Below are 17,365 nucleotides of genomic sequence, written 5' to 3'. Positions count from 1 at the left end.
AGAGGCCATGTATATATAAAAAAGAGAAAAAGGCCCAAATAAAAAATGAGAGAAAAAGAGAGAAGGGACAATGTTACTGTCCTCTTACCACACTTGTGCTTCAAAGTAGCACCATGATCTTCATAGTAGAGAGTCTCTCATGTTATCACTTTCATATACTAGTGGGAATTTTATATTATAGAAATTGGCTTGTATATTCCAATGATGGGCTTCCTCGAATTGCCCTAGATCTTCATGAGCAAGCAAGTTGGATGCACACCCACTTAGTTTCTTTTTGAGCATTCATATACTTATAGCTCTAGTGCATCCGTTGCATGGCAATCCCTACTCACTCGCATTGATATCTATTGATGGGCATCTCCATAGCCCGTTGATACGCCTAGTTGATGTGAGACTATCTTATCCTTTTTGTCTTCTCCACAACCACCATTCTATTCCACGTATAGTGCTATATCCATGGTTCACGCTCATGTATTGCGTGAAGATTGAAAACGTTTTGAAAAAGTTAGCGTATGAAACAATTGCTTGGCTTGTCATCGGGGTTGTGCATGATTTAAATACTTTGTGTGGTGAAGATAGAGTGTCGGGGAGGCTGATTCCACCAACACCTATGGGGACAGGGCCCCTTTCGGTTCGGTGGGGGTGGAGGTCGCACAAAGAGCGGATCGAGGCAGTACACGCGAGCGGTTTTTACCCAGCTTCGGGCCGCACGGATGCGTAAAACCCTACTGTTGCTTGTTTGTGTGTATTGAATTCTTGCTCAGGAGCGATGGACGCTGCCAGACTGAGCGTGAGAGTGTTCCTGGTGCTTCCGGATGAGCCGAGCCGGCCGAACCTCCGAACCCCTTCTATGTTGGGCTTGGGCCTCCTTTTATACTTTCAAGGGGTCACCGACAGGTGGCAACGTAGACAAGAAGGGTAAAAATGGAAAAGGATGCGGTAGGTGCAGCTACCGCTGCTGTGGATACAGTGCACCCTACCTAACTCTGACGGCAGGGGACAAGGGCATTAAATGCCTGTCTGAGTTGCCTAAACAGTGCAAAAAGTGACCGTTAGGAGCGCCATCGTTTGCCACGATGGCCTTCTCTTCATCTCCGCTTGCCACCTCGCACCCCTAGCTGCACAGCCTCCTGCCACGTGTGCTTGGGAGAGTCCTAGAGAGACACGTTAGCAGGTGTGCTGGAGCGCGGGCACGAAGTGGGGGTTTCCCGCGGCAAGCTCCTTGCCGCGGTCGTCGTCTTGTCACGTTTGGGAGCTTGTCGCTCACCGGGCCTTGCCGGGACGCAGGGCGCGTCGCGGCAAGCTTTCTTGGTATGCCTTGAGTGGCCTTCCCGGCAAGCTCCTCTTGCCGGGGCCTTGTATCTTCCCAGCAAGCTCCTCTTGCCGGGGCCTGGGTTGGCCTTCCCGGCAAGCTCCTCTTGTCGGGGCCTAGGTTTGGGTACTTTGTTCTTGAATGGTCTTTGAGGGAACCACGGAGGGTCTTGGCGGTCACCCGGCAAGCCTTGCCGCGGGATGCTGCGACTGCCCGTGCACAAGTTCGGGGTACTAGGGTACCCCTACTCTAGTACACCGACAGGAGCCCCCGGGCCTGGGCCATACACGATGCCGAGCGCTGTTGGGCCAGGCCCAAAACAGTGCACGGGCACGCGTGGCCTAGGTCACGCCGCATATCTCTCCGCTCCCACCGCGCACGCCCAGAACGGCACGCATCAAACGCGGTGTCGTGGGTGACGCGGGCGGCGTGCACGGGGCTAAGCCCCTCGAGCATGCGTCAGGCCACGGTGATGGGGACGGTTCACGCCCTCCTCCCTAAACGGAGGTAGGCGTGGGGGCGTGGTGCATTTACTGGACGGGGCCGGTGCGCGGTTTTTGGGACGCCCACTCTCCGTGATCACGGGGCGGAGCGAGGCCGCCTCACCCGTAGCCTTGGTTCTGCATCTTCGCCACGCGGCTCCCATGGGCTTGGGGTCGCGGACGGTGGGAGTGGGAAACTGGGCCGTCACGAGCAGAGGCAGCGGGTTGGCCTCGACTCCCTGCTCTTCCCGTGCCTTGATTCGCTGAGCGGGGCGGCCGAGCCCCCACCTTGCTCCTTTATAAAGAGCAGGAGGGGAGCGCAGAAACCCGCACTCTCTCATCTCCTCCTTTCTTCAGCTTCTTCTCCCCTTTCTCTCATTCGCCATGGAGAAAGGGAAACCAGGCCCTTCATCGGTGGCGGCGAGGGTCGTCGCCAGACAGCGCATCTCTCCATCTTCCGCACCCGTGGTGGCAGAGCCAGCCATGAGGAGAAGAGGGAGGGGGCGAGGTCGCGGACAAGGTCGAGGACGAGGTCGAGGCGCTCGGGGAAGAGGCGGACGGGGCGGCACGTCAACTTCACCTCCGCCGGCGGCTCCTCCCCCCACGGCGGTCCATATAGGGGACGACCCTTGCGAGTTCTTCGTCAGGCTGCGCCGGGCGCCTCGTCGTCGCCTCCGGCTTCCAGCTCCGTTTGCGCGCGGGATGGAGTTGGACCCGCCCGAGACACTAAGACTGCACATGAGGGGCTGTGGGATCAGCGGCACGTGAGTCCGCGTTGTATTCCCAGCCCCTAATGTGATGTATCTTGATCGAGGGTGGAAGACGTTCGCCCGCATCCACAGCTTGATGGAGGGGTTTACCCTCCATTTTAAGTTGATGGAGGGCGATCTCCTCTCCGTCAAGGTCTTCGGGTGCTTCGGCACTCGGGCGAAGTGCTGCGTGGACAGCTCCTCCGACAACGAAGGCTCCTCCTCAAGCGAGAGTGACGAGGAGGAGAGCGACAGCGACGACGAGGGTAGCGGGCGGCGGGGTGGCGGGTCCGACTAGGCGTCGGGCACCGCTTCGCGCGGCACCGGCGGCCCCATCATCCGTGTCGCCAGCTCCTTGAACTCCCCGGGGTCGTCTCCTTGGGCGGCTGGCGTAGGGAGGCTGCGGAAGGGGAAGAGGGCTGGCGACAAGGCCGTCAGGTCGGAGTACGAGGGCGTGGTGCCCTCGACAGCGTGCTGACGTCCTGCCGCCCCGTCTTCGAGCCCCTCTTCCGGCGCCGCCATCGCCGTCCAGCCTTCGGACGGCCCCCGGGATGTTCTCTTGGCGTCTTCTGGCACCCATAGCTCGCCTAGGCGCTCCTTTTGCCCTTTTCGCCTCCTTGACCTGCCTCCTGAAGAGAGGGATAGGAAAGGGATTACGGGCATCTTATCTTTTTAATTTGTAAGCCCTCGGGCCTTAGCTGTATCTAGAACTTGTAATCCTCTCTTTCATGTTTTTCATCCTCTATGGACTGTACCTGAGTGGGATGTTTTTTAATGAAAAGGGGATGCTTGCCGGGTTATTTGTCTCGTGAGTTGAACCCACGCCAAGGAGCAAATCCTTGGTGTCCTTCGGACAGACATTTCATCTCCCGGCAACAAGCCCTGCCGCCTTCCCACGTCGCTCGACCTTTCTCACGCCTTTGACGGAGGCGGGAACGAGGTGGGTGCGGTCTCCTTGTTTCATCCCTTTGCTGCCGCGACTACGACCAAACTTGGCCCCGGGAACGAGCCCCAGGGCCTAGAGTTGAGGGAGCACGGCAGTTTCCGGGAAGAAACGCGGTTTCACATTCCCCAGTCCATCAGAGGATGCATGATGAGGGATGAAAGACTTATCTGATATTGCAGCCCCCGGCAACTCTGGTTTGCCGTGGACGATTCTTGGCACTCGCAGCCCCCAGTGATTCTGGCTTGCCGGGCCCCAGGTGCCGTCCATTTTCTTCTTCTCTTGTCGTTGCCAGTCATGTCATAAGAACACTTTATTAGAGGCGCGACAAGTTGTTTTTGTAATATAACTCTATGTTATGCAAAAAATTGTTGTGTTACTTCCTTTACTCGACTCTTGGCTTTGTATGGTTCTGCCCTACGCTTTCTAGGGAAACTTGCCGGCGCAGGTACCCTTGCCACGAGCGCCGAGTGCGGAACTTCAGCAGCCTGCTGGCGGGGTCGCTACCGACAAGCAACCTTGTCACAACTAGTTGCAGCTCACTTAAGTTGTTGAGCGGATTCGAAACAAAGTAAGGGCGCTAGCGGCTCGCTTAAGTTGCTGAGCGGACTCGAAGCAAAGTAAGGGCGCTAGCAGCTCACTTAAGTTGTTGAGCCGACTCGAAACAAAGTAAAGGCGCAACTAGCTACGATTTGGTTCCTCCGCGCACAGGTTTTCCATACAAAGCACGGTCGTTCAAGGAAAATAACTCAAAAACTTAAAAAACTGATTGCTCAAGTTTTAGCAACTTAGATTTTTTGTCGTCTGCTTCCCGGCAAGGAGAAACTTTCTTGAACGGCCTGGTCCACACCATTATCTTCTCCTTCCCCCCGGTAAACCTTGTGGGCGAGGGAACCTTCCTTCTTTTGAGAAAGAAACAGAGAAATAAAGTAATGATATGGAGCCTTGGGCTCGTTATTGCTTACCGGGATTTGGTGCTGCACAAAGTGTCAGATAACATATGCAAAAAAGGATTATAGCATAAAAAACTGACAAGATGTGCGGGGCACATGAACTTTACTGGTGCACAGGGTCTGCGCCCGGCTTTGTACAAAGGATTACATGCAACAGCGGCAAGACTTGTACAAAAGGTGGTTGCCGGAAAAGCTTCCGGCAACCGCGCCTTATGGGTAAAACTTACGAAGATGTTCAATGTTCCAGGAGTTGCTCACCGGAGTGCCATCTTCGGTCTCAAGGCAGACAGCGCCGGGCCTAGTGACTCGTTTCACCCGATAAGGGCCTTCCCACTTCGGCGTCAACTTGTTGGAATTCTTGGCGGACTGAACGCGCCGAAGAACAAGGTCGCCTTCCTTGAAGCTCCTGGCTTTAACTTTGCGGCTATGGTAGCAATGCAAAGCTTGTTGGTAGCGAGCGGCTCGCACAGCAGCCTGGAGACGGTCTTCCTCAAGGAGCAGCACGTCATCTTGTTGCAGCTGCTCTTGCTCGAGCTCATCATAAGCGAGCACTCGAGGTGACCCGTAAACGAGTTCCATGGGGAGAACTGCCTCTGCTCCATAGACTAGAGCAAAGGGTGTCTGGCCAGTGGCTCGATTTGGCGTCGTCCTGATCGACCAAAGAACCACCGGCAGCTCCTCGATCCAGTTTCTTCCGCACTTGTGCAGCCTGTTGAAAGTTTTGGTCTTGAGGCCTCGCAGCACTTCAGCATTTGCCCTCTCCGCTTGACCGTTGCTTCTCGGGTGAGCAACAGAAGCGAAGCAGACCTTGGCGCCAAGATCTTGGACATACTGCATGAAGGTGCGGCTCGTAAATTGCGTGCCATTGTCGGTGATGATCCTGTTAGGAACCCTGAAACGGCAAACAATCGACCTGAAGAACTTGACTGCTGACTGTGCTGTCACGTTCCTCACTGGTTCCACTTCCGGCTACTTTGTGAACTTGTCGATTGCAACGTACAAGAACTCAAAGCCCCCGACAGCTCGGGGGAAGGGGCCGAGGATGTCGAGCTCCAAGACCGAAAATGGCCAGGATAAAGGGATCGTCTGGAGAGCTTGAGGTGGCTGGTGTATCTGCTTGGAATGGAACTGGCACGCTTCACACTTGGTTACTTGTGCAGTTGCATCTTGGAGGGCTGTCGGCCAGAAGAAGCCTTGTCGGAATGCTTTGCCGACAAGTGCTCTTGCGCCAATGTGGTGACCAGATATGCCTCCATGTATCCCTGCCAACAGCTGTTGTCCATCTTCCCGGCAAATACACTTCAATTTCACACCGTTGAGTCTTTTTCTGTACAGTGTGTTGTCGACAAACTTGTACATACTTGACTGCCGGGCTACTCTTTCCGCTTCTTCTTGCTCTTCGGGAAGTTCTCCTGTCTGAAGGAAATGGACAATCTACTGCGCCCATGCTGGAGCTTGTGGCTCGACAACAAGGACTAAAGGCGTAACTGTTGCTGCGGGAACATCCGCTTCTACGGCAAGAACCTGCGGTTTGGCCGGAGCGTGATATTCCCCGGCAAGCTTGCCGGAGCAAAACTTGTCGGGAGCGTTTGCTTCAACGGAACAAACCAAGAGGTTCGCCGGAGCAGACTGCTCCTCAGCACTCTTGGCGTCGATCTTGGGGACCTTCTTGGCGGCAGCTTCGGGAAGCTCTGCCGGAAAGTACTCACCAGAAACCAACTTCCTCTTCTTATTCTGTCCAGTTGATGGTGTCACGGATGGTTGAGTCAGCTTGAGCACAAAGATCCCTGGTTCCACAGGTAACTTTAGTGCAGCGCACTTTGACAGGCCATCAGCAATGTCGTTCTGAGCTCGTGGAACATGTTCCATTTGCAGGCCGTCAAAGTGTTCTTCCAGCTTTCTCACTTCATCAACATAAGCTTCCATCAATGGACTCTGGTAGTTCTTGTTCACTTGGCAGACGACAAGCTGCGAGTCACCCCTTACAATGAGTTTCTTGATCACAAGGTCAGCTGTGATTCTGAGGCCGGCAAGCAAACCCTCATACTCTGCAGTATTGTTCGTTGCTTGCTCCTTGGGAAAGTGCATCTGGACTACGTACTTGAGGTGCTCTCCGGTGGGTGCGATAAGCAGCACGCCAGCACCGGCGCCTTGCAGCGAGAAGGCACCATCAAAGTACATCAGCCACTCTTTGCTTGTCTCCTTGACGGGGATGCTTGTCTCTGGAATTTCTTCATCTGGAGTTGGCGTCCACTCTGCTATGAACTCTGCCGATGCCCTGCTTTGGATCGTTGCAGTGCTCTCAAACTTGAGGCCAAAACTTGACAGTTCCAATGCCCACTCGACAATCCTGCCTGTTGCTTCTGGATTCTGCAGTATCCTCTTCAGCGGAAAGCGAGTGACAACTGTTATCTCATGTGCCTGGAAGTAATGGCGCAGCTTTCTCGAGGCCATGAGAAGGCCGAAAAGCAATTTTTGCACACCAGAGTACCTCGACCTAGCTCCCTGGAGAAGGGAGCTGACAAAGTAAACTGGGCGCTGCACCATCTTCTTCTGCACCTCCTTGCACATCTGCGTAGATTCAACTTTGTCGGGACCAGAGCTTGTCGGAGAAGCCCCCTTCTTGTCGCTAGATTCACTTGTCGCGGTCACTGGCTCATCATCCGCCTCCCTCTCCGCTACTAACGCAGCACTAACCACTTGATTGGTTGCCTCTAGGTACAGCAGCAACTTCTCGTGTGGCTTAGGTGCGACAAGTATTGGAGTGGAGGACATGTACCTCTTCAAGTCCTGCAGCGCGGCCTCCGCTTCCGGAGTCCATTTCATTGGACCTGCCTTTTTCAATATTTTGAAAAACGGCAGGGCGCGCTCAGCAGACTTAGAGATAAACCTGCTGAGAGCAGCCACGCAACCAGCAAGCCTTCGCACTTCGGTGCTTCAATCTGCTCGATGGCCTTGATCTTGTCGGGGTTGGCTTCAGTTTCCCGCTGAGACACAAAGAACCCGAGAAGCTTGCTGGAAGGGACTCCAAACACGCACTTCTTGGGGTTGAGCTTGAGGTTGATCTTGCGCAGATTTGCAAAAGTTTCTTCTAAATCTTGGATCAGGGTAGCCTTGTCCTTGCTCTTGACCACTATATCATCCATGTAGGCTTCCACATTTCTGTGTATCTGTGTCTCAAAAGCGACATGGACTACCCTTGCAAATGTTGAACCAGCATTCTTCAACCCAAAGGGCATCCGTATAAAACAGTATGTGCCGCAAGGGGTGATAAATGCGGTTTTTTCCTCATCTTCTTCTGCCATGACGATTTGATGGTATCCTGAGTATGCATCAAGAAATGAAAGCAAGTCACATCCAGCTGTGGAGTCAACAATCTGGTCAATGCGCGGCAAGGGAAATGGATCTTTGGGACAAGCTTTATTGACATCAGTGAAGTCTATACAAAGCCTCCATTTCCCGTTCGCCTTGCGCACGACTACAGGATTGGCCAACCACGTGGGATGGAGCACTCCTCTGACAAGGTCTGCTGCTTCCAATTTCCTGATCTCTTCTGCAATGAACTCTTGGCGCTCCACCGCTTGCTTCCTGACTCTCTGCTTGACGGGCTGCGCATGAGGACAGACGGCAAGGTGGTGCTCGATTACTTTCCTGGGAACACTGGGGATATCAAACGGTTGCCATGCAAACACGTCGACATTCGCCCGCAGGAAAGCAACGAGCACGCTTTCCTATTTGGGGTCAAGCGTGGCACTGCTGGTGAAGGTACCACCAGTGCCGTCCTTCTTGGTGGGCACCTTCTTGGTCTCGGGTGGAGCTGCCATCGTCTTCTTGCACTTGCCGGTGGAGCTCGATGGTGCGTCCTCGACGGTAGCGCAGCACTCCGAAGAGGTGCGCTTGCCGGAGTGGGCATCAGAGCTCATGCCGGACTTTGTCTTCTTCTTCCCCCCGGGAGCTTCAGCGGCAAGTATGTTGTGATCAGCTGCGGCTGCTGCTTCCCGGTAGATTTTGTCGGCGCAGATAAGGGCATCCTTCTTATCGCCGGGGACAGAGATGACACTTATCGGACCTGGCATCTTGAGCATGTTGTATGCATAGTGAGAGGCTGCCATAAACTTGGCGAGCGCTGGACGGCCAAGGATCCCATTGTAGGGTAATGGAAAATCGGCAACGTCAAATGTGACCCTCTCAGTTCTGAAGTTCATCTCGCTGCCAAATGTGACCGGTAGCGTGATCTTTCCCTTCGGCTTGCTTCTTCCCGGGCTGATTCCTTGGAATGTGCCGGTCTCCTCGAGCTCGCTGTCAGGGATCTGGAGTTTCTGAAGGACCGCGGAGGAGATCAGATTCAAGCCGGCCCCACCATCAACTATCATCTTCGTGACCTTGAGGTTGCGGATAGTTGGTGAAACCAACATCGGCAAGCACCCGACCGCAGTTACGCGATCAGGGTGATCCTCAATGTCGAAGATGATAGGCGTGCTGGACCATTTCAGAGGCTTGCATGACTCTAAGGATGGCTCTGCTGCATTCACTTCCCGCATCCACTGCTTGAGTTGGCGGTGCGAAGTATGCAGAGAAGCACCACCGTCAACGCACAGGACCTCTGTGGCTTTCTGAAATTCCTGCTCGTCGGCCTCGTCATCATCCATGTCTTCGTCATCGTCGTCATCTTCATCCTTGTCGCGGCCGCGGGGAGGCCTATCTCCTTGCCACTGCTTGATCTTGCCGCGGCGTCCCCCTCGGCTGGGACGTTTCTTGCCGGATCCACCAGTTCCTTCCTGGGCCTTCTCCTTGTCGCGCCGCTCGTACTCAGCTTTCTGTAGCTCAACGAGCTGCTCAACCTTCTTGCAATTCTGGAGATCGTGACCCCTGGTGCGGTGGATCTTACAATACTGCTTGCCGGAGCCGTCCTGCTTGTCAGCGGCCGCCACAGGCTGGGCCTCCTTGTCGGAGCTTCTAGCTTTAGCTTCCTTGGCGCCACCTTCGTTGCCGGTCTGCTCGACAGCTAGCACTTCCTTGCCCTTCCTCCTTCTGTTGTTCCGCCGCCGGCCTTTCCTTGTCGGGGCGGCATCCTCACTGTCAGATCCTCCTGCTCCTGTATCCTCTCCGGGGAGCCTCCTCCCCTCTTCAGCGCGTGCACACTTGTCGGCCAGGGCGTAAAGCTTGCTGACGTCTCTGATCTTACACATCGCCATCTCCTCACTCATCCTTCGGTTTCGCACGTTCTGATGGAACGCGCTGATGATCGCGGCGGGGTGGACGTCTGGGATGTTGTGCTGTACACGGCTGAATCTCTGAATGTACTTGCGCAGTGGCTCTCCTTCCTTCTGGGCGAGTAGATGAAGATCGCTTTCTTGGCCATGTGGCTTGTGGCCGCCTGTAAAGGCGACGACAAACTGATGGCACAGATCAGCCCCGGAGGATATGGAGTTGTCCGGCAAGTGCATGAGCTAGGATCTGACATTGGGCTTGAGTACCAGCGGGAAGTAGTTGGCAAGGATCTTGTCGTCCCGTCCCCCGGCAGCCTGCACCGCGATGGTGTAGATGCTCAGAAACTCCGACGGATGCGTCTTGCCGTCGTACTTCTCTGGTACGTCTGGTTTGAAATTCTTTGTGTTGGGCCACTGGACTTGCCGCAGCTCACGGGTGAACGCAGGACAACCTACCGCGTACGGCAGATCGCCTGGTGCCCCTGGCGCATGCATGTCAACAGAGGGCCCAGCGCGCTTGTCGGATTGACGTCGCGCTTCTCTTTGGCGCTCGATGCGGGTTCGAGCGTCTTCTTGTTGTCGTTCATGAAGAACTTGGCGCTGGTCGCGACGAGCTCGTGGGTCCAACGACACGGTGGAGCCGCTGTCGGGGTGGACCCGGCGAGTCGGTGACTTTGGCCTTCGTAGTGGAGAGTGCATGGAAGTCGCACCTCCCCCGGTCTTGTTGCCATCGGAACACGTCCGGCTGTCCTGCCGCGGCTGCGAGGTGCTTGGTTGCCGCGCAGTGTCGCCGTTGGCGAAACCGATGAGGCTCTGGATAGTGGCCCTCCATTCGTCGGTCTTGTCCGCCATCGGAGGGTAATCCAGGAGTAGTTGGGCCCGCGCCAAGGCTTCCGCCGGCGTGGTGGGCGGCAGAGGTGAACGGTGCAAGGAGCGGGACATGCTCGGACTCCTAACCAAGTTAGAAGGTGCAGTGTCCCGTCCAGGCGACCGCACCTCACTGGGGCCAGCATGCTGGCGTGCATGCTGGTCTTGAACGCCACGCAAACCACCAGCTTGATCTTGGGCCAGCAGACATATGGTGCTGCGAACGCTATGACGCTGCTGGTCCCGCCCTTCCTGAGATGGGCGCGGTGGGCGTATGGATGCCGAGGTCTGCGCGGCCTTGTCCTTGGACTTGGCAGCGCTGTGGGCACCCTCGTCGATGTCCATTCTTCTGCTGGCGTCCACTCCACCGTCCGCCTACTCCGGAGGTGGTGGAAGCGACGCAGACGGGGCTGTTGCCCCCGAAGCCTTCTTCTTCGGTGGCATGTCGGTGAAGACGATGAAGATTCAGCTCGCGTGCACGCTGGATCGGGTTCGCACGATCTCGACGCCCCCTACCTGGCGTGCCAGAGATGTCGGGGAGGCTGATTCCACCAACACCTATGGGGACAGGGCCCCTTTCGGTTCGGTGGGGGGCGGAGGTCGCACAAAGAGCGGATCGAGGCAGTACACGCGAGCGGTTTTTACCCAGCTTCAGGCCGCACGGATGCGTAAAACCCTACTGCTGCTTGTTTGTGTGTATTGAATTCTTGCTCAGGAGCGATGGACGTTGCCAGACTGAGCGTGAGAGTGTTCCTGGTGCTTCCAGATGAGCCGAGCCGGCCGAACCTCTGAACCCCTTCTACGTTGCGCTTGGGCCTCCTTTTATACTTTCAAGGGGTCACCGACAGGTGGCAACGTAGACAAGAAGGGTAAAAATGGAAAAGGATGCGGTAGGTGCAGCTACCGCTACTGTGGATACAGTGCACCCTACCTAACTCTGACGGCAGGGGACAAGGGCATTAAATGCCTGTCTGAGTTGCCTAAACAGTGCAAAAAGTGACCGTTAGGAGCGCCACCATTTGCCACGATGGCCTTCTCTTCATCTCCGCTTGCCACCTCGCACCCCTAGCTGCACAGCCTCCTCCACGTGTGCTTGGGAGAGTCCTAGAGCGACACGTTAGCAGGTGTGCTAGAGCGCGGGCACGAAGTGGGGGTTTCCCGCGGCAAGCTCCTTGCCGCGGTCGTCGTCTTGTCGTGTTTGGGAGCTTGTCGCTCACCGGGCCTTGCCGGGACGCAGGGCGCGTCGCGGCAAGCTTTCTTTGTATGCCTTGAGTGGCCTTCCCGGCAAGCTCCTCTTGTCGGGGCCTTGTATCTTCCCGGCAAGCTCCTCTTGCCGGGGCCTGGGTTGGCCTTCCCGGCAAGCTCCTCTTGTCGGGGCCTTGGTTTGGGTACTTTGTTCTTGAATGGTCTTTGAGGGAACCACGGAGGGTCTTGGCGGTCACCCGGCAAGCCTTGCCGCGGGATGCTGCGACTGCCCGTGCACAAGTTCGGGGTACTAGGGTACCCCTACTCTAGTACACCGACATAGAGCATAGCCAGACTATATGATTTTGTAGGGATAACTTTCTTTGTCCATGTTATTTTGAGAAGACATAATTGCTTTGTTAGTATGCTTGAAGTATTATTATTTTTATGTCAATATAAACTTTTGTCTTGAATCTTTCGAATCTGAATATTCATATCACAATTAAGAAGATTTGCATTGAAATTATGCCAAGTAGCACTCCGCATCAAAAATTCTCTTTTTATCATGTACCTACTTGAGGAGGAGCAGGAATTAAGCTTGGGGATGCCTGATACGTCTCCAACGTATCTATAATTTTTGATTGCTCCATGCTATATTATCTACTGTTTTGGACTATATTGGGCTTTATTTTTCCACTTTTATATTATTTTTGGGACTAACCTATTAACCGTAGGCCCATCCCAGAATTGTTGTTTTTTGCCTATTTAAGTGTTTCGACGAAACGGAATATCAAATGGAGTCCAAACGGAATGAAACCTTCGGGAACGTGATTTTCTCACCGAACGTGATCCAAGAGACTTGGACCCTACGCCAAGGCATCGGAGAGGCGGTCACGAGGGTGGGGGCGCCCCCCCATAGGGCGTGCCCCCTGCCTCGTGGGCCCCTCGGTGCTCCTCCGACGTACTCCTTCCTCCTATATATACCTACGTACCCCCAAACAATCAGAACAGGAGCCAAAAACCTAATTCCACCGCCGCAACTTTCTGTATCCACGAGATCCCATCTTGGGGCCTGTTCCGGAGCTCCGCCGGAGAGGGCCGTTATCACGGAGGGCTTCTACATCATCATAGCCTCTCCGATGAAGTGTGAGTAGTTTACCTCAGACCTTCGGGTCCATAGTTAGTAGCTAGATGGCTTCTTCTCTCTTTTTGATCTCAATACAAAGTTCTCCCCCTCTCTTGTGGAGATCTATTCGATGTAATCTTGCTTTTGCGGTGTGTTTGTTGAGACTGATGAATTGTGGGTTTATGATCAAGTCTATCTATGAATAATATTTGAATCTTCTCTAGAATTCTTTTATGTATGATTAGTTATCTTTGCAAGTCTCTTTGAATTATCCGTTTGGTTTGGCCAACTAGATTGGTAGTTCTTGCCATGGGAGAAGTGCTTAGCTTTGGGTTTGATCTTGCGGTGTCCTTTCCCAATGATAGAAGGGGCAGCAAGGCACGTATAGCATCTTTGCCATCGAGGATAACAAGATGGGGTTTGTTTCATATTGCATGAATTTAGCTCTCTACATCATGTCATCTTGTTTAAGGCGTTACTCTGTTTTTAACTTAATACTCTAGATGCATGCTGGATAGCGGTTGAAGAGTGGAGTAATAGTAGTAGATGCAGAATCGTTTCGGTCTACTTGTCACGGACGTGATGCCTATATACATGATCATGCCTAGATATTCTCATAACTATGCTCAATTATGTCAATTTCTCAACAGTAATTTGTTCACCCACCGTAGAATACTCATGCTCTTGAGAGAAGCCACTAGTGAAACCTATGGCCCCCGGGTCTATTCTCATCATATCAATCTCCATCACTTTAATCTTTCTTTGCTTTTTACTTTGCTTTTACTTTTCACTTTGCGTCTTTATACCAAAAATACCAAAAATATTATATCTATCAGATCTCACTCTCGTAAGTGACCTGTGAAGGGATTGACAACCCCTAATCGCGTTGGTTGTGAGTAGCTATCGTTTTGTGTAGGTACGAGGGACTTGAGCGTGGCCTCCTACTGGATTGATACCTTGGTTCTCAAAAACTAAGGGAAATACTTACGTTACTCTGCTGCATCATCCCTTCCTCTTCGGGAAAAACCAACGCAAGCTCAAGACGTAGCACATAGATGTCCCTTAGCGCGCACTTGCGCTCCCTCTTGGGTATAAGAGTGACGTATATCATATTTACCATTTTGACCTCAGGGAGGAATTTCTTCTGTCCCCCAGTGTGTGGTTGACGAGGCTCCTCGTCGTCGTCCTCGCTCGGCGACCCTTTCTCGTTATGCTCAGTATTTAACTTATCGGCCTGTTTAAAGACCCAACAACTTCGGTTAGTATGATAGACAGGTTAACGGAGGGGCCATGAATCTGGCAGGGTCGATCGAGTATTCGGTCCAGGCTGGATGAGCCCTCTCTATTTCTTTTGAATGGCTTCTTCCGCTGACCGGTCCTAGTGCCGCTAAATCTGGCGTTGACCGCCATGTCTTCGGTATTGTCATTATTGATGCGGCGCTTGTGTTTGTTGCGTCAGGGCCTGCCGTTGTTATTCTTAGCTTCAGAAGTGCCAGGATCGCTTGTAGTATTACTGCTACAGGCTAGCAAGTTGTCTTCGCCCATGCAAAAGGGGGTCATGAGTGCCGTGAGGGCTGCCATGGACTTCGGCTTCTCTTGACCGAGGTGTCGGGCAAGCCATTCGTCATGAATGCTATGCTTAAAGGCCGCTAGGTCTTCGGCGTATGGACAATCGATAATATGGTTCTTTTTAATGAGGAACCTAGTCCACAATTTTCAGGCGGACTATCTGGGCTGCTGGACAACATGACTGAGGTCATCAGCATCTGGAGGCCGGATGTAGGTGCCTTGGAAGTTATCTCTAAAGGTTTCCTCTAGGTCTTCCCAGCTTCCGATAGAGTTTTCTAGGAGGCTGTTTAACCAGTGCCGAGCTGGCCCCTTAAATTTTAGGGGGAGGTATTTGATGGCATGTAGATCGTCACCACGAGCCATGTGAATGTGGAGAAGAAAATCTTCAATCCATACTGCGGGATCTGTTGTGTTGTCGTATGATTCAATGTTCATGGGTTTAAACCATTCTAGGAACTGGTGCTCCATTACCTCATCGGTGAAGCATAGAGGCGGGCCATGTCACGAGCAGTTCGGATCGAGTTCGTATGCGGTTTTTGGTTCGGGCGTGGTCGTGCTTGTCGCGCCAGGATTGATAACCGTCCTCTCGTGCCGGAGCACACCCCCTTGATCAGTAGATTGACCTAGGTCCTGACGTAGGTCCTGACGTAGGTCATAGGTGTATCCCCGAGCTATTGTTTCTTTGCTTTTACGGCGAGGTGGTGCGGGCTTGTGTTTGGCTTGACTTGTCATTCTGTCCCGGCCACGTGGTGGTCGGTCATGTCCGTCGGCCGCATTGTGCACAGGTGGTATTGGCTCCAACGCATCATCGTCGAGTTGGGGTAGCATTTTGCGCTTCAGGTAACTCTTTATTAGGCATTTGAGGCCGTATTCTTCGGCTGCTAGGACATTAGTCCATCTATCATTAAGCAGATATTGGTCAGCTTGAAGCTGCTGCTACTTTTTATTTAGGCTTCTTGCCGTGGCTATTAGCCGGCGCTTAAAGTGCTCTTGTTCGATGGGTTCTTCCGGCACGATAAAATGTTTGTTGCCAAGGCTCACGTCGTCCTCGGAGAGTGGTAGATAGTTGCTATCCTCCGAGTCTTCGTTCCCGGCTTGCTCATCAGGGTCGACTTGCCCGTCCTCCAGATCATCCTGTTTGGATGTTGGTTCGATGGGATCTTCTTGGTCTTCGGCCTTTTTCCGGAGTATCATCGTCTCCGGTGCCGGTATTGCTATCCTTTTTGCGACGAGATTTAGGGCGGCGCCGCTGACGTCGACGCTTTGGTGGTATCTCAGGAGGTTTGTCCTCGACTGGACCCTTCTCATCATCGTCGTCACCTTCTTTAGGTGTTCCCACCATGTACACATCGTACGAGGAAGTGGGCGTCCAGCGTCTGGTGAACAACGCGTTTTGGGCCTTCTCTTCTCCCACATCGTCGTCCATACCGTCGATGTCTTCGGAGGCGTACTCGAGCATGTCGGTTAGATCCTCGACAGTGGCTATGAACTGGGTGGCAGGTGGGAAGTAAAATTCCCTATTTTTAGCTAGGTTTAAGAGCCTCGTTTAAGAGCGAGGTTTGGATGGGGATCGAAGTTCCCTGGCCCGGCTTGCAGGACGCAGACTTCGAGGGATCGGAGGTAGTGTCCGGAGATGAGTCTGACTTTGTGATGACTGCCGGTGGCGCTATCCTCTCCAGTTCTCTAGTGTTGAGTTCTATAGCTGCAAAGAGTCCAGCGGGCTCTAGACTCCCGTCTTCGGTACTGGTGACGTGCTCCGCATCTAAGGCCGGAGCGGTGGTTGGAGCCGCGAACCCTTGGAAGATAAAGTCTCCTCGGATATCAGCGACATAGTTCAGATTTCCAAAGTTGATCTGGTCACCAGGAGCGTAGCTGTGGATCTGCTCTAGGTGGCTAATAGAGTTGGCGCGCAGTGTGAAGCCGCTGGATATGAAGATTTGGCCGGGGGGTAAAATCTCCTTCCCAACCTTATTGTTCCATCGAGCCTTTTGATGATGGCGCAGTGGAACTCTCAATGAAAGCACCAATGTCGGTGTCAAAACCGGCAAATCTCGTGTAGGGGGTCCCGAACTGTGTGTCTAAGGATCGAGGGTAACAGGAGGCAGGGGACACGATGTTTACCCAGGTTTGGGCGCTCTTGATGGAGGTAAAACCCTATGTCCTTTTCGGTGGGAACGACACCTATGGGAATCACTGGGATCCCTTCTACGGTTGGCGGGCGCGGGGTTGTGCAAAGAGCGGGTCTAGTAGCTAGCGCAAAGATCGTTTACCAAGGTTCGGGCCGCAAGGATGCGTAATACCCTAGTCCTGCTTTGGTGTATAATTGAGTGTTCTTGAGCTTTCGAACTAGCTACGGTGCGTGCGTAGTTCAAAAGATCCGAATCCTTCTCAAGTACGCCTCGGGCCTCCGTTTATAGTCAAAAAGGGGTCGCCACAGTGGCACACGGGAGGTGGAAAGGTAAACAGTGTACAAGCTTATCGCCTGTCATTATGGGACAAGGCGCATTAAATGCACCTCTTAGGTGTCCCATTGCTTTATTGGGGACGGTAACGAGGCCCGTCCCATCCGTCGCTGTTCCACCTTGCTCTGACGCGCGTCCGAGCTAATGAGGCATGCAGCACCACGTAAGCTGGCGGGCTGCTGACATGGTGCGGTGGTAGGGTCTTCACGAAGATCTGCATGCCACCACATAGGTGTTTGCTGAGTTGGCCTGGAGCCCGTGGGCGTCGCCATGCAGTTTCCTACCCAGCTGGTTGGGCTGGCAGATGTATGGGAATGGCAGTGGGGTCTTGGCAGACGTGGGCCTGGCTATGGACCCGCAGGTGTCCTTGGCAAGGGTATAGCCGGGTCCCCGGCAAGGGTCTTGCCGTGGCATTGCGGTGTCGGGGGTCTCATGGATTTCCTCGGCAAGGATCTTGCCGAGGATCGTCGCCTTCTGGTCCTCATCTGATCTTGTGTGCCTATGATC

Source organism: Triticum aestivum, chromosome 4A, assembly GCF_018294505.1.
Source record: "Triticum aestivum cultivar Chinese Spring chromosome 4A, IWGSC CS RefSeq v2.1, whole genome shotgun sequence".
Classification (NCBI taxonomy): Eukaryota; Viridiplantae; Streptophyta; class Magnoliopsida; order Poales; family Poaceae; genus Triticum; species Triticum aestivum.
Note: the sequence above shows the minus strand (reverse complement) of the source record.